Source organism: Triticum urartu, chromosome 1A, assembly GCF_056163025.1.
Source record: "Triticum urartu cultivar PI428250 chromosome 1A, HENAU_Tu73, whole genome shotgun sequence".
NCBI classification, from domain to species: domain Eukaryota; kingdom Viridiplantae; phylum Streptophyta; class Magnoliopsida; order Poales; family Poaceae; genus Triticum; species Triticum urartu.
The window spans coordinates 70,594,574-70,612,807 of record NC_141873.1 but is presented as its reverse complement, the minus strand read 5'-3'; positions in this window follow the sequence as shown (position 1 = coordinate 70,612,807).

Below are 18,234 nucleotides of genomic sequence, written 5' to 3'. Positions count from 1 at the left end.
AGAAGTGAAAAGACTACCACGGTCTGAATTGATCTCTAGTGGAACACCATGAAGTGACACTATTCGAGAAATATATAAGTCAGTGAGCTGACTAGCAGTGATACTCTCTCGAACGGGTAGGAAGTGAGCCACTTTGGAAAGACGACCAATGCCTACGAAGATAGCATTATTCCCTTTCTTGGTCCTGGGAAAGCCGGTGATGAAGTCCATACCAACTTTATCCCATTTCCACTCAGGAATAGCTAAAGGTTGAAGGGTGCCAGCAGGTCTTTGATGTTCTGCCTTAACGCGACGAAAAACGTCGCTGTTAGCAATAAACTGAGCAATTTCTCTCTTCATCCTAGTCCACCAGAACCTCTGGCGTAGGTCCTGATACATCTTAGTACTATCGGGATGAATTGTGAGAGGAGATTCATGCGCCTCCTTAAGGATTAATTGTCGAAGATGTTGATTCTTGGGAACCACCAAGCGGCTCTCAAAGAAAACAACACCACGATCATCTATAGAGAAACTACCACCAACTCCCTTGTTAATGTTTCTCTTGATCCGGGAAATTCCCGTATCCTGCTTCTGAGCAGAGATGATTTGATCCACAAGAGTAGGTTTCGCCACCAAGGTAGAAAGGAATCCGTAAGGAGCAAGGTGGAGGTTAAGCTTACATAATTCCTCATGGAGAAATGGTTGGCCCTGTTGCAACATGAGATTGTTGCAATAGGACTTACGACTTAGCGCATCAGCCATGACATTGCCCTTGCCTGGGGTGTAGGTAATCCCTAAGTCATAATCTGAGATCAACTCCAGCCAACGTCTTTGCCTAAGGTTCAAATCAGGTTGGGTGAAGATATACTTGAGACTCTGGTGATCAGTGTAAATCTTGCAACATTTACCGAGAAGGTAATGTCGCCAGGTCTTAAGTGCATAGACTATGGCTGCAAGCTCTAGATCATGTGTAGGATAAATCTCCTCATGTGGATGCAACTGTCGAGATGCATAGGCAATCACATGGCGATCTTGCATAAGAATGAAACCTAGTCCCTGTCGTGAGGCATCACAGTAGATAACAAAGTCCTTAGTGAAATCCGGTGGCACAAGTATGGGAGCAGAAGTCAGACGTCTTTTCAGTTCCTAAAAACTGTGCTCACACTGTTGGGACCACTCAAAATTTTTATCTTTCTTGAGAAGTTCCGTGAGAGGTTTGGCCACTTTGGAGAAGTTCTCAACGAAGCGGCGACAATAACTGGCTAGACCAAGGAAACTCCTAACTTGCTTAACTGTTTCAGGCGGAGTCCAATCAAGAACGACCTGAACTCTCTCGGGATTGAAAGCAATGCCCTTACCAGAGATTATGTGGCCGAGATAGGTCACTTCTGGTAACCAAAATTCGCACTTGGAGAACTTGGCATAAAGACGGTGCTCTCTGAGTTTCTCTAACACAAGTCTAAGATGTTCGGCGTGCTCTTCCTCGTTCTTCGAGTAAATAAGAATATCATCGAGGTAAACCACGACGAACTTATCTAAGTACTCCATGAAGATCGAGTTCATCAAGCGGGAGAATGTAGCTGGAGCATTGGTTAGACCAAAGGACATGACGGTGTACTCGTACTGACCATAACGAGTGACAAAAGCCGTCTTAGGAATGTCCCCATTTCTGATCTTGATTTGGTGATAGCCTAACCTCAAATCCATCTTGGAAAAGACTGAGGATCCAGCGAGCTGATCATACAGATCGTTGATCCTGGGGAGCGGATACTTGTTCTTTATCGTGACCAAATTAACGGGACGATAATCTACAACCATTCGGTTCGTACCATCCTTCTTCTTGACGAAGAGGACGGGGCAAGCCCAGGGAGAAGAACTAGGACGGATGAAACCCTTTTGCAAGGATTCATCGAGTTGTTTCTTAAGCTCAGCTAGCTCTAAGGGTGCCATCTTGTAGGGTCTCCTAGAAATTGGGGCGGTTCCTGGGATAAGATCTATGACAAACTCTACATCTCTGTCAGGTGGGATACCTGGCAGTTCCTGAGGAAAGACATCGGGGAAGTCACGGACTACCAGGATATCTTCAAGGTCAGGAAGAGGGTTGGCATTAAGAGAATAGAGTTGGCACTTTGTAACTCTAGTGGATACAGTGACTATCTTGCCAGATGGATGTGTAAGCTGAACAGACCTTGTGTAACAATCAATCTTGGCATAATGAGCTTTCATCCAGTCCATACCCAAGATGATGTTAATATCTGTAGTCTTGAGGGCTATAAGTGATGCAAGGAATACAAGTCTGTCAACAAGGATTTCATTACCATGGCTTACACTAGAAGTTTGGCATTTGGATCCAGGAGTTTGAATGACTAGTGGAGAGGGCATATCACAAAATGAGATGTTGTGCAAGTTAGCATAGCTTTCGGAAATGAAGGAGTGAGATGCTCCGGTATCAAATAAAACCGATGCTGGATGGCAATTGACAAGGAGTGTACCAAGAACGACATCTGGATCATCATGAGCGTCTGTAGCTGAGACGTGATGCACATGTCCACGTTCAGTGGAAGCTGACTTGCCACTGATCATCTTGCGTGATGGCTTACCACGGCCAACAGACTTCTCAGGCTGGGGTGGAGCATAATTGGTTTGAGAGCAGTCACGTGCATAGTGTCCTGGCTCTCCGCATGTGAAGCAAGTCCCTGAGGTAGGACGTGGACCCGCATCGACAAGGGGTCTACCAAAAGGTCTAGGTGGAACATACTGCTGAACTGGGTGAGGCGCCACATAAGATGGCCTCGGTGAATAACCGGGTGGAAGAGCGGAATTCGGAACCCAAATCTGGCGCTTCTGCGAAGTAGAACCGGAAGAAGAACCCAAATCACAGTTGTGCTTACGAGACTCCTCGTAAGTAAGTTGAGCTGTTTCTGCATTAATGGCCTTGTTCACAAGAGCCTGGAATGTATTGCAATGATGCAAGTGGAGATCACGACGCAACTTGGGGTTGAGACCCTTCCGGAACCTAGCCTACTTCTTGGCGTCTGTGGACACCTCTTCTGTAGCATAGCGGGCAAGGTTCTCAAAATCTCTATTGTAAGCATCAAAAACTATCTTACTCTGAGTGAAACTACAGAACTCTTCTCTCTTGCGGTCAATGAGAGCCTGAGGGATGTGATGCTCACGAAAAGCCTCAATGAAATCTCTCCAGGTGGGTATCTGGCCAGCTGGAAGCATAGCCTCATAGTTCTGCCACCAAATACTAGCAGGACCTTCAAAGTGATAAGCAGCATAGGTGACCTTGTCACCTTCAGCTACGTTCACAGAATGGAGCTTGTGTGTGATACTACGGAGCCAGTCATCTGCATCAAGTGGTTCAATGGAATGATGGAAGGTAGGTGGTTTCAGGCCAATGAAGTCATGAATGGACACAAACTCTTTGTGCTGCTGGGAGGTGTTCTCCTCAATACGTGCTAGCAAGCGGTTAGACTCACGCTTGTTCCTCTCCATCTCTAAAATGAACTCTGCCAACGAAGACTGATCGGGAGGATCCTCATCCCTACCATCTCTGTGGTTCCGGCTATGAGAAATAGAACTTCGGTTAACCGGCAACATCCTGAAGAACGAAACCAAGGAAAACAAGGATGGATTCAGCATCAACTATAGGATGCAGAAGGTAGCACAAGAATTTAGTATCTCTCAAACTCCTAGGACAATTCCGGCAGCATAACGGCAGTAGAATGCTCAAAATGAAACATTCTACAAAGACGGGTAGCACCAAACTCAACATCATCACTCAAGGTTCAAAAATATTACTAAACAGGCTACACCGGAGATACTCGAACTGGGATATGACTCAGATCAACCAATCCTAAGAGACTACGGAGTAGTAACACGTGATCCTGATAGACAGAAGAGGAATCCTAGTTCCTTAACCCCGTAGGAAAGATAGGATGACTCAGATCAGAAGGCATGAGGTATAAGGAGTAAAAAGAGCCTTACGTTCCCTTCCACAATCAATTCCCTTACATAACTAAAGAATTTCTAGACTCAACTTTGACCGGGTTGGCTTGGAAATCCTACAGGCAGTCAGGCTCTGATACCAAAGCTGTCGGGACCCCGATTCCAAGTCACATCAATCTAGCCGGTAACACCTCATATCACTTTGCGGCCTCACGCACGGTGTTCCCACGGGTGTCGCCTTACCCTGGCCCGGGACCGTTTGTGCCTTTTGGCTCACGTATATGATTGTGTTGCTAGTATCCATATGACAGAGAACCCGGGCCCACATGGCTAGTCGTGAACCCAAAGCGGCACTAACCTATGGGGACAGGCATACATGATTCACATCGAGCATGTCGGTCAGCAGCGTGTGAATCCGGGCTGTAGCACTGGGCTAACAGGACTCCGGATGTCACCGCGTGACATTTCCCTGAAGGGACAGACATAGGAACGAAGTGAAACACATGCCGGCCAGTCAAGTGTCCTAAGTAGTAGTGCTGGGCTAGCAGGACTCCGGTGAACCGGGCTGTAGCGGACTACTATGGCTCAAGGAAGCACTAGACTACATTTCCCCATAAGAGAGGCTGCCAAGTATAAACAACTAGATTGTCGGATCCCACACATAGCAATACACATCACACGTACGCATAACATGCAAGTATGTGCTGTACAACATGGCATCACAAAATAACACAACTCATATAGATAAAGGCCCAGAAGAGCCACATAGCATTAAATACAAACAGGGGTCACATGACCCATCATTCAGAGCATACAAGCAACTGAAGCATTACATGTCTGAGTACAGACAACCACAAAAGAAAAAGGCTAAGAAGCCTGACTATCTACAAGTCCCTCCCAAGGGTACAAGATCATAGCTGAGGTAACAAGCTACTCGTCGAAGTCCAAGCGGTACTACTAGTGAGACAGATGTCTCACCTGCAAAACATAAATAAAGCAAACGTGAGTACAAAGGTACTCAGCAAGACTTACATCAGATCCTATCATACATGCATTTGTATCAAGAAGGTAATGTGGGGTTTAGTTGCAGCAAGCCAGCTTTGACTCAGTGGCTATCCTGTTCTACGACAACGAGAAACTTCTTTGAGGTGAGGCAGCGCACACGAGTCCACTAATCACCACATCAATACACTACTATGGATTCATCCTCGTCTTCTTACGAGAAGGCCATCCATAGCACTCACACTTGTCTTGAGCATTTTAGAGTATCCACTTTAAGTTGTCTATGTTCCACGTAAGCATCCAAGAAGTCCATAACCGAGGACACGACTATTCGAATAGATCATGATAACCCTGCAGGGGTGTACTTCTTCACACACGCTCTCACCACTTATCACCATGTACACGTCATGTACCTTGGCAACCTTCAAGCGGAAGCCTGGCAAGGGTGTCGGCCATGACCTGACTAACCACGCAAGACTCTGGTCCAGGTTTATCGCCTATTCGGGTTCCATCCGCAAGGAGATCCGGCCGGGGTGTCGCTCACGGCCCCAAATGATGTGAGCAGGGTTCCCAAGCCCACCATCCGGGTGCCACTTGGTACACCGTGCCACTATGCCTAGTCCGTCCCAAGCCCACCTGGCCGGGTGCCACTTGGTAGACTAATAACACTACCTACAAACACCAGAAACTAATTGCAACTCCTGGACTGAGATCAAGTTGGCTAATAAGTTGAGAGAGCTTGGAGCGCCCGGAGCCCAATGTGTGGTATTAACTAGTCATTGGACAGCTTACACCAAACTCGGTTCTTAAGGACGGTTCCAGTAAGACAACCCACCATGTACTGCTACATGGCCTCTCACCGCTACCTTTACCAAATCGTGTTCACACGCTTAACTCTCAGCACCAGAACATATCGTACCACTCCAATTCATTCCCGATGAATCAGACCCGACACAACTCTAAGCAATAGCAGGCATGGCATGGTAGGAACACCACATGGCTCAATAAACTCCTACACATGCTAGTGGGTTTCAACTATTTACTGTGGCAATGACAGGTCATCCAGAGGAATGGGTTCAACTACCGCAGCATAAAGTAGCAGTTGAATCGTTGTTGTCCTAATGCAATAAAAGAGAGCAGGAGCGAGAAAGTGGGATTGTATCGGAATGAACAAGGGGGGGTTGCTTGCCTGGTAGATCAACAGGGGGCACTGCTCCACTGATAGGTACTCCCGAACACTTTCCGGAGCAAGACCTATTGAGAAGGAACGGTGTCGAAAATCAAACACAAGTATATGCAACAATATGATGCATGATTATGGCATGAATATGTGATGTTGTTTGAATTAAAGCACCTAGCATTTATTTGGTTGAAGTCCATTTGAACCAAGGGTTCAAATACAACTCCAAATTAAGCTCTTAAATATGCCATAAGTGTTTTTTCATGTATACAGCATGTATAGGTTGGTTTGTCATGCATGAAAATGGTACAGATGGATAGATTGCATTTTTCTGATAATTTTTCATATATAAATTATTTCAATCTGAGCTACGGTTGAATTTCTATGAAATTTTGAAGTTTAAACTGTTTTCCAGAATTTCCTGTGTTGTTTTAAATCCAGAAAATAGCTTAATGCGTCAGCACTGCATCATGCTTGCGTCAGCAAGTCAACAGCACTGACTGGTCAGACCTGACGTGTGGGGTCCACACGTCAGTGTCATAGTTAGTTAACAGTGTTAATTAGATATTAAACTAATCCTAACAGAAACATTAGCAGGGCCGGGCCCCACCTGTCATTGACCCTGGATAGTCAAACCCCAGGTCAACTAGGGGGGTTAGACCCGGTCAACCCCACCGGCGTTTAGCCGCCGGCGAGGCCGAACGCGGTGGAGGGGCTCGGGATCACCGTTCCGGCCACCAAAAGGACGGCAGAGAGCACCGGGGCGTAGCCCGCGCTCGTCCGCACCGAATGGAGCAAGTGGGAGAGGCGGGGGCGGCCGGAGCTTGCCGGAGCGAAGCTCGGGGCGGCGGCCGGAGCACGGCCAAGTGCGGGCGAGGGCTGCGGTGCATGGGGAAGCGAGCGGAGAGGCTCAACGGCCTCCTGGCGTCACCGGGAGCAGGGTGACGCGCTCGGCTGCGGGCTGCGGTGCCTAGGCCGACGGCGGCGACATGGACGGCGGCGGGGCGCTTCGACCGTGGTGGGGAACGAAGCTACGACGCGGGAACGAGGGGGAGAAGAGAGGGGAAACAGGGAGATGCTCACGGCGATCACGCGGAGCAGCACAGCGGGCTCGGGGAAGACCTGGTGACGGCGGATCGACGGTGGCGGACGGCGGAGCCCGAGGAGGAAGACGACGTCGAGGGCAGCTCTGCAGGGCGTCCCGGCTTGCGTGAGTCGTCGGAGAGGTCGAGGAGGACGGCGCGGAGCGTCTGGGCACGAAACGAGGGCGAGGCCGTGACGGTGGGCGCGGCAACGGCGAGCCGTGGCGACGGAGCCGTTCGGGGGGTGAGAGAGAGAGGTCCAGGGGAGGAGGGAGAGCGAGAGAGAGTGAGAGAGGGCCGAGGGGAGTGTGTGGCATCGTCGGGGGCCTCCAGCAGCGAGCGGGGAAGCAGGAGGTGGCCGGCGCGTGCTCCCGCACGGCGAGCGCGTGCCCCTGTCCTCCTGGCGCGAGGAAGGGGACGACTGGCAGTGCCAGTCGGCTGGGCCGGCCTGCTGGGCCGCTGGGCCAGGCCAGCTGCACAGTGCCAGGCGGCAGGTAAGCACAGGTAGGCTTTCCCTTTTTGTTTTCTTTTCTAATTTTCTGACATTTGTTTGGTTTAAATAAAATACTAAACCATTTTATTTTCTTATGCCAATTTTTGCAGGGGCTAATGGTATTATTTCAGAGCTCCTCAACAACTAGCATAATTTTTGGACAATATTATATATATATATAAATATTTATCCAACGCAAATAATTACTGGATTAATTCCAAATGCCTAAAATAAATACTTATGAGCTCTTTAAAATATTGGTTTGATTTTTATTTCTGTCCAATATTTTCAGAGAGCAACATGAGCATTTTCTTGGACCATTTTGGAGCAATTTTTACTTGGGTCATTTTCAGAAATTATTCTGAGGGTTTCACAAATCCCCATTTCAAAATTTAAATGAAATTTAAACATGATGCAAACATGAAGGGCTAGCCTAGGTCATACCAGAACTAGGGATGTGACATCAGATTATGAGTCTATATTGGGTGATGTATGAATTATTTATGTATTGTGTGACGTGGCAAGTGTAAGCCAACTCTATTTATCCCTTTCTTGTTCATTACATGGGATGTTGTGAAGATGACCCTTCTTGCGACAAAATGACTATGCGGTTATGCCTCTAAGTCGTGCCTCGACACGTGGGAGCTATAGCCGCATCGTGGGCATTACAAAACTCCCGCCTTTAGACCTGACAGTCTGCTCCGGATCTAAGGCCAGAGCGATGATCGGGGCTGCGAACCCTTCGAAGATCAAATCTCCTTGGATACTGGCGACGTAGTTTAGGTTCCTGAAACTGATCTGATGGCCCGAGGCGTAGTTGTCGATTTACTCGAGGTGGCCAATCGAGTTAGCATGCAACGCAAAGCCACCGAATACGAAAATTTGGGCCGGGGGGAAATCTCCCCCGAAACAGCATCATTGTGGATAATCGAACGAGCCATCAAATCCTTTGTCGACAGCATAGAGTAACTCTCAATGAAAGCACCAATGTCGGTCTCAAAACCATCAGATCTCGGGTAGGGGGTCCCAAACTGTGTGTCTAAGGATCGAAGGTAACAGGAGGCAGGGGACACGATATTTTCCCAGGTTCGGGCCCTCTTGATGGAGGTAAAACCCTACGTCCTGCTTGATTGACTTTGATGAGTATAGGGGTTACAAGAGTTGATCTACCACGAGATCGTAACGGCTAAACCCTAGATGTCTAGCATGTATGATTATGACTGCCTCTACGGAATAAACCCTCTAGTTTATATAGACACCAGAGGGGGCTAGGGTTTGTACATAGTCGGTTTATAGAGAAAGGAATCTTCATATCCGAATGCCAAGCTTTCCTTCCACGCCAAGGAGAGTCCCATCCGGACACGGGGGAAGCCTTCTATCTTGTATCTTCACGGCCAACCAGTCCGGCCCACGTCACATAGCCCGGACGTCTGGGGACCCCCTAGTCCAGGACTCCATTAGGCACCGCACACGGCTAAGAGAAGACTTGGTGTCAGTTTGGGGTGCCCCCTCCCACATATATAAAGGAGGGAGGGAGTGTTGGGGAACACAGTATTTCAAAAATTTTACCTACGATCACGCAAGATCTATTTAGGAGATGCATAGCAACGAGCGGTGAGAGTGTGTCCACATATCCTTGTAGACCGAAAGCGGAAGCGTTTAGTAACGCGGTTGATGTAGTCGAACGTCTTCGTGATTCAACCGATCCTAGCACCGTGTTCAGCACACGTTCAGCTCGATGACGTCCCTCGAGGTCTTGATCCAGTTGAGGACGAGGGAGAGTTTCGTCAGCATGATGACGTGTTGGCGGTGATGATGAAGTTACCAGCGCAGGGCTTTGCCTAAGCACTACAACGATATGACCGAGGTGTATAACTGTGGAGGGGGCACCACACATGGCTAAGAGAAGACTTGGTGTGCCTTTGGGGATCCCCCTCCCACGTATATAAAGGAGGTGGGAAGAGGAGGCCGGCCCTAGAGGGGGTGCGCCAAGGGGGCGAGTCCTACTTGCACTCCCGGTCCAAGTAGGATTCGCCCCCTTTCCTATTCCAACTAGGAGAAGAAGGAAGAGGGGAGTAGGAAAGAGAGGGGGGCGCCGCCCCCTCCTAGTCCAATTCGAACCAGCCCTTGGGTGGCGCGCGGCCACCCTTGAGGCCCTTCTCTCCTTTCCACTAAAGCCCATTAAGGCCCATTACTTCCAGGGGGGGTCCGGTAACCTCCCGGTACTCTGGAAAATACCCGAAACACTTCGGAACCATTCCGGTGTCCGAATATAACCTTAAAATATACCGATCTTTACCTCTCGACCATTTCAAGACTCCTCGTCATGTCCGTGATCTCATCCGGGTCTCCGAAAAAACTTCGGTCATCAAATCACATAACTCATAATACAAATCATCATCGAACGTTAAGCGTGCGGACCCTACGGGTTCGAGAACTATGTAGACATGACCGAGATACATCTCCGGTCAATAACCAATAGCGGAACCTAGATGCTCATATTGGCTCCTACATATTCTACATAGATCTTGGTCAAACCGCATAACAACATACATTGTTCCTTTTGTCATCGGTATGTTACTTGCCCTAGATTCGATTGTCGGTATCATCATACCTAGTTCAATCTCATTACCGGAAAGTCTCTTTACTCGTTCTGTAACGCATCATCCCATAACTAACTCATTAGTCACACTAGTCGACAACCCGTGCACTGCACGGGCTAGCGTCTTTATATAAGAGTGAGGACAATTATGTTATGTATAGATGTGGAATAAAACGGTACGATATTTCATCAATTATTTATGACCTAGTACTTCCTATAGAACACATACATAATTTTAACAATAATAATCTTACTAATTAAGATTACCTTTTTAATATGACCGTGCAATATAAAAGATCATCATTTAACCATAAAAATTGGTATGCTCGAACAACAGTGGCAGACTTATGATGGATGTGGTGTCTTTCCATTCCCATTTCAAGAAAGGCACATGCGCAACCTCCTATTTAAGCTTAGGAAGACTGCAACGGGTTTTTTTTTCAAGTTTTTTGCTAAAAAGATATTCCCTAACTGCAATAAGTCTTAGGTTACTAAATATTTATTTTGGAATGAATAGAAACTCCTTCGTGTACCTAAAATATTAATCTCACTTTACAAACCGAAGATAGGAGAGAGTTAATTGAATCGAACACTCATTTTTTTACAACACATCAGGCGGACAATAACACTTCGTTGCATCAGTATCACTTAATAATATTCAAATCAAACTTTGTGTCAACAATAAAGTGGTAAAATAAACATGCTAACCACATATTAGGAGAAGACTGGCAAAGATATTTTAATCTTCAGAATAATCTAAAAATGATGCTATTTGTGAAGTGTTTCATATTTGATCATTATCCTCACAACATCGAAATGAACCGAAAGCCTCTCAGTTGATCTCAGATGGCGCCAATATCAACAGCTACTGTAGGCACTTTTGGATCATCTATTACCACCAGGGCACAAAACAGAGCACATGCGGAAATTAAAGTGTGCTGGTTTACGGTTTATCAAAATACAATAGCAGTAGACCATAATCAATAATAAGCTAAGTCAGTTGTGATGCATTCTCTTTCTCAAGAGACAATCATTACTCTTAATTTATTCCTACACTCAGCAGCATAATCATCCGCAAAAATAGCTTGTTAGAAAATGGAACATCAGAAACTTTAATTAAAAAGGTACTTTCTCTCATTTAGTGTTCCTATAAATAAATAGATGCGCTAAAAGTGTAAAAGGTCAAAATGGAAATTGTCATCTCTCCTGTTGTACTGCAAATTTATCTCAAAATCATGTGTATTATCATAAAGCATAAAACTGCCAGTTCTGGTCTGCAGTTATGCATATCAGATAAGAACTGGATAGTAGAAACTAAACAGAAGTTCAACTACTTTGTTCGATCCACTAAAGACTATAGCTTTGGAGTTGGAGTCCTTGCTGCAAAAGCCAATATTAGCTATAAACTGAGTTTGGCGAATACAATAGATTTTTTTGGGGTGAAATAAATAGTTTTTTCCTACTTACATCCACCAACGTCCCTGCTTCAGTGAAGATATGGAAGCATAACTACGCAAAAATAGTATCTAACGTAGTGTGCAGACTTTCAGTAACATCCCAAAACTCTTAAGAAAATGTACTGCTAGTGACTTTGCAGACATGGAAAGCACTGTTATAATTATGAACCAATAGCAACCAGTTCACATATACATAGAAAATAAAGCTCCACTAATAAAGCTCACATACACATAGGTTGCTACAGCACTACTAAACCTCAAATATGGTGTCCAAGTCGATGCTAGATGGTTAGATGAGGCTTCTTTTAAACATATGAAAAAGTGAATCAGTGATTAAATACAAATTATATAACCCGGAGAGGAAAGCACCCCAATTACTATCATCGCTTGATCGAGTCAAATTGCATGCAGTGTTTTTCTCAGTTGCTTATGCAAATAAAATTAATTTTATTATACAGATTTTCCAGGGTTCAGTATTTCTATGTTGGCCCCACCAGTATTGATAGATGTAAAGACACGTAGGTGTATTGCTTTCTACCAAACCAATGAAGGTCTTAGAAGCATTGAGCTGTAGAACCAAACCATATAGCACACTATTAACATAGAGGGTTTGCGATCCATGTACTAACAGAACAACTCATTATAGTTTATTATTGATTAGAACTTGCATCTTGTTCAGGCATACACATCTTCTCACAACCTTGCTACTATTCTATCTACTCAAGCAATAAAGATCATGCTTGGTTCTATCACCTCAAACAACAAATATCATGGCTGGTTCTTCACTCTTAACCACTCTATCCTCATTTGATCCAATCAATGATTGGTCCAATCATTCCACTTAACATAATATTTACCCTCTAATAGTTAAGTTTTGTTGGTGCATGTGTGTCTTTTTTATAAGCAACTCCAATGCCTATGCATCTGGAAGTTCAACTAACTGCAAACACTGATGGAAAAAATGAGATGCCTCTGCTTAATTAATATGATCAAACAAATAATTAATGCCAACAACTGTACCAAATAATGGAATTTTTTGTGGGAACCAAATAATGCATTTTCGGAACATCAATATCTGGTTTAAACATCGTTTTGGCCCCACATATGAATAAATTTTCTCAATTACCAAACTGCCTACTACAAAGGTCTGCTTGTCAGCAAGGATGGAGCACGAAAATTTATACTTTTGGGAGGAACCAAACAAAGAGCAAATGTATTATATTTTTCCAGGAAGTAAAAAAAATTAATTGTAGTCCAATCCTACTGATATCTTAGGCGTTTCAAACACTTCTTCCAGACCATGGGAGAGCCATGGCCCTTTGTTGCTTCCTGCCATCTCTGTCCCTGCATGTCAGTACAAATACTATACTAACAGATTAAGGTTATTGTTTCTACTTCTTACCATGTTGTAGGTAGTCATCCATCAGTAGATATAAGTAAAAATTCTCGTGGCACTGGCGGCACCATTCTCGGTAAACAAAAGCAGAGTATGTAGTATGGGTAATTGAACAGAGAATGGAAGCAAATCTAATGGAGATGCAGACAATCAGTTGTATCAGTTTTCACGCATATGCCACATCACTTGGAAGGCACATACAAATACCAGAGAGAGAACGGATTGTCTAAAGAAGTATAGATGCGGTTATCAAACTGATTTAGAAATTACCCGCAGAGTAGATATCCGATGGTCAAAGTTACTGCACGATTATTTTTTTTCATCAATAAATCACGATGAGAACCTAAATTTTCTGCCATTCAGCAATTAGTAACAATAGTATAGAGCGGAGCTCGAGTGTCCTTGTCGTGCTTGCACACAACCTTCAGAGTCTAGGCATCATACTTTGTTTAATAACAAACTAAAAAAATGTTATGATATACCTGGATCGTTCTTTCAAAATCGCTAATGCCTGAATGCATTCAAGTACAGTTGGCAAGAAATAAAATGAAAGCCTAGCCATTCCATGCTCCAGCATGTACGTGCTGCAACAACGAACATTAATAATCCTGTACTTGGCGGTGTGTTATTCGAAGAGGCCGGGACTTATTTGCATCAAATTTTTAGCACAAAACATGAGAAAGATGAGGGTGATCTATAAGAAAAAAAACAGCTAGTACAAAAACTGCATACAACAAAACAACTACTGTTACTTATGGAGTACATGATATCTAAACAATTCTTTTTCAGCTCCACCAATCTGACCATATATACTTTGATACTACAGCATGTAATTCCCCGTATCCTAAATTAAATTCAGGATCTTGAGCATGGATTTGAATGATATATTGTTTGCTTTTCTAATCCGTTTTAGCACTGTAAATCTCCTATCATTTGAAAATAAATAGCACATGCATATCTATTACTGTAAACACTACCTCAAAGGCTGAAACATATGGTAAACAGGTCCAACAGGTAAATGACTAAATGGAGGGGGGTGATTGGAACTGGCCAAAGAGAAGGGTACTTTGCAAGGTGTAACGCGTGCATATGGGGTTTCAATTTCGTCCTCGTTAAGTCGTCGACGACAAAGTCAAGCTGCTGCTGCTTGCAAGGATCATGCATGGTGGGCGTCTTGTTGTGGTTGGAGGCCGCGTTGATCAACTTTTACTCGCAGGTCGCAGCAAAGTCTAGCACCTTCTTTCATCAACTTGTATGACACATCTGTAATAAAACGCTCGTTGCAATGACATGAGTTATTTGAAAGAAAAGTCGAAAAACCAATCACCAGTTTAGAACTCGTAGAAGAAGTTGAAGCACACCACCTACCACTTCCTTGTAGATCTTCATGGGCTTCTGTGGCAGCGAGTGGAGGTCCTTGATGCCACACTACAGGAACTGCGTGTTGCCCAATTCTAAGATCGTCGTGGAACGCTTGCCGTCATCGAGAGCTTGTCCCTGACATGTATTTCTGTTCAAACTGTGGCAAAGGCGGACTTCTTGAGCACATGGGATCCATGCCCAAAGTAGCTTGCCTTAGTTTGAGAGAGAGAGAGAATCAATAGATTTGTTCTTGATCTACAGGGGGCGAGAGAGACCATGGTAGTTTGAGAGTCAATGGTTTCTTTTTCGACGTACAGGGGGTGAGAGACCATGGTAGTTTGAGAGAGTCTAGAGATTAGTTCCTGACGTACAGGGGGGTTATGCCACAAGATACGATTCAGGTTGTTTTCATCTTTTTTATTCAAGAGATAGAGGAAGAGGCGGTGGAGTATTGCTAGATAGATTGAGATGTACGTAGCAGTCCTATGGGTTAATCTCCACCGTAATAACTTGGTCCCACCAAATAAATGGCTCCTAATTACTAATTAACATGATAATTTCTTGGAAGTCTAGAATTAGTATCACTATACTATATTTGAATTACAAACGTAATTTAATTCAGAAACGATCGTAAGATTACCTCGGGTGAAGAATAACTTATTCTGCACTCTGGGTGATGAATAGTATCACTATATATATATATATATATTTTAATTTGTGAACATTATTTTAATTTGTGAACATTTTTTAAAAACTGAAACATGTGTTGGAAATTCATAAGTTTTTTTAGCAATTGTGTATATTTTATACACGAACATTATTCTTAATGTTGAAATTTTCACTAAAAGCAGAATATTTTTTGAATTAACATTTCCTTTTTAGAAATCTCAAACTATTTAAAAAACATTGAAAAAATGGAAAATTTTTGTATGTTTCCAATATTTTTCAGAATAGCAATAAAATTTTAGAACTCTGAACATTTTCCCAATTTTTTAATTTCGGACGTTTTTTGAGCATTTTTAATTTACTAAATAAATACTAAAAAAACTTGAAAGGGGAAAAAGAGATAGGGAAAGGAGAACAAAAATAAATTCATAAATATTTTCTGAAAATACCATTTTTTATAAAAACATGAACATTATTTGAATTTGTGAACATTTTTTAAAAACGGGAACATGTGTTGGAAATTCATATGATTTTTAGATATTGCGTATCTTTTATACACGAACATTATTGTTAATTTTGAGAATTTCACTAACAGGAGAATATTTTTTGAATAGCCATTTCCTTTTTAGAAATCTCAAAAGATTAAGAAAATTGAAAAAATGGAAAACTTTTTGTATGTTTCGAAAAAATTCAAAATAGCAACAAAATTTTGGAGTTCCGAACATTTTCCAAAAAAGAATTTAAAATTCTGGACGTTTTGAGCATTTTTAATTTACTAAATAAATTCTAAAAGAAAAATTTGAAAGGGAAAAAAGAGATAGGGAAAGGAGAACAAAAATAAAAATAAAACAAAGTTTAAAAAATGGGCCAGCCCATTATTGGTTGTCCTATGCGAAACTCCCACTATTAGTCGCCCTGTGCGGAAAATAGATTTTCCCAGCTGCGTGGGCAGAAAAATAAGTGGGCTGGTTTTGCTGGGCCACAGTGCGTGGCCCATGTACGAAAATTGTTTTTCAATCTGACAAACGCGTAAGAATTTAGTACCACCTCGGTTAGGAAAAAACATTTGACGGTGAACGGATGAAAAAATTGGCGAAACGCACCTCGCTTTGTTAGTAGGTATAGATATAGATAGATTGCTTGCAAGGCTTATAGTGATGTGCATTACTGAGAGGGCCCAGAGATACCTCTCCGATACTCAGAGTGACAAATCCTAATCTCGATCTATGCCAACTCAACAAACACCATCGGAGACACCTGTAGAGCATCTTTATAATCACCTAGTTACGTTGTGATGTTTGATAGCACACAAGGTGTTCCTCCGGTATTCGGGAGTTGCATAATCTCATAGTCAGAGAAACATGTATAAGTCATGAATAAAGCAATATCAATAAAACTAAACGATCATTATGCTAAGCTAACGGATGGGTCCTGTCCATCACATCATTCTCTAATGATGTGATCCCCTTCATCAAGTGACAACACTTGTTTATGGTTAGGAAACTTAACCATCTTTGATTAACAAGCTAGTCAAGTACAGGCATACTAGGGACATTTAGTTTTGTCTATGTATTCACACATGTACTAAGTTTCCAGTTAATACAATTCTAGCATGGATAATAAACATTTATCATGATATAAGGAAATATAAATAACAACTTTATTATTGCCTCTAGGGCATATTTCCTTACTAGAGTCAATAATCTAGATTACATAGTAATGATTCTAACACCCATGGAGTCTTGGTGCTGATCATGTTTTTCTCGTGAGAGAGGCTTAGTCAACAGCTCTGCAACATTCAGATCTGTATGTAGCTTGCAAATCTCTATGTCTCCCTCCTTGACTTGATCGCGGATGGAATTGAAGCGACTCTTGATGTGCTTGGTTCTCTTGTGAAATCTGGATTCCTTTGCCAAGGCAATTGCACTAGTATTATCACAAAAGATTTTAATTGGACCTGATGCACTAGGTATTACACCTAGATCGGATATGAACTCCTTCATTTGCTTCTTCTGAAGCAGCTATGTACTCCGCTTCACACGTAGATCCCACCACGACGCTCTGCTTGGAACTGGACCAACTGACAGCTCCACCATTCAATATAAATACGTATCTGGTTTGTGACTTAGAGTCATCCGGATCAGTGTCAAAGTTTGCATCAACGTAACCATTTACGATGAGCTCTTTGTCACCTCCATAAACGAGAAACATATCCTTAGTCCTTTTCAGGTATTTCAGGATGTTCTTGACCGCTGTCCAGTGATCCACTCCTGGATTAATTTGGTATCTCCCTGCTAAACTAATAGCAAGGCAGACATCAGGTCTGGTACACAGCATTGCATACATGATAGAACCTATGGCTGAGGCATAGGGAATTACTTTTATTTTCTCTCTATCTTCTGAAGTGGTCGGGCATTGAGTCTGACTCAACTTCACACCTTGTAACACAGGCAAGAACCCTTTCTTTGACTGATCCATTTTGAACTTCTTCAAGACTTTATCAAGGTATATGCTTTGTGAAAGTATAATTGAGCATCTTGATCTATCTCTATAGATCTTGATTCCCAATATATAAGCAGCTTCACCGAGGTATTTCATTGAAAAATTCTTTTTCAAGTATCCTTTTATGCTATCCAGAAATTCTGCATTATTTCCAATCAACAATATGCCATCTACATATAATATTAGAAACGCTATAGAGCTCCCACTCACTTTCTTGTAAATACAGACTTCTCCAAAAGTCTGTATAAAACCATATGCTTTCATCACACTACCAAAGCGTATATTCCAACTCGGAGAGGCTTGCACTAGTCCATAAATGGATCGCTGGAGCTTGCACACTTTGTTAGCACCTTTTGGATCGGCAAAACCTTCTAGTTGAATCATATACAACTCTTCTTTAAGATATCCATCAAGGAATGCAGTTTTGACATCCATCATAAAATGCGGCAATTGCTAACATGATTTAGACTGACTTAAGCATCGATACAGGTGAGAAGGTCTCAACATAGTTAACTCCTTTTGCAACAATTCGAGATTTATAGACAGTAACATTACCGTC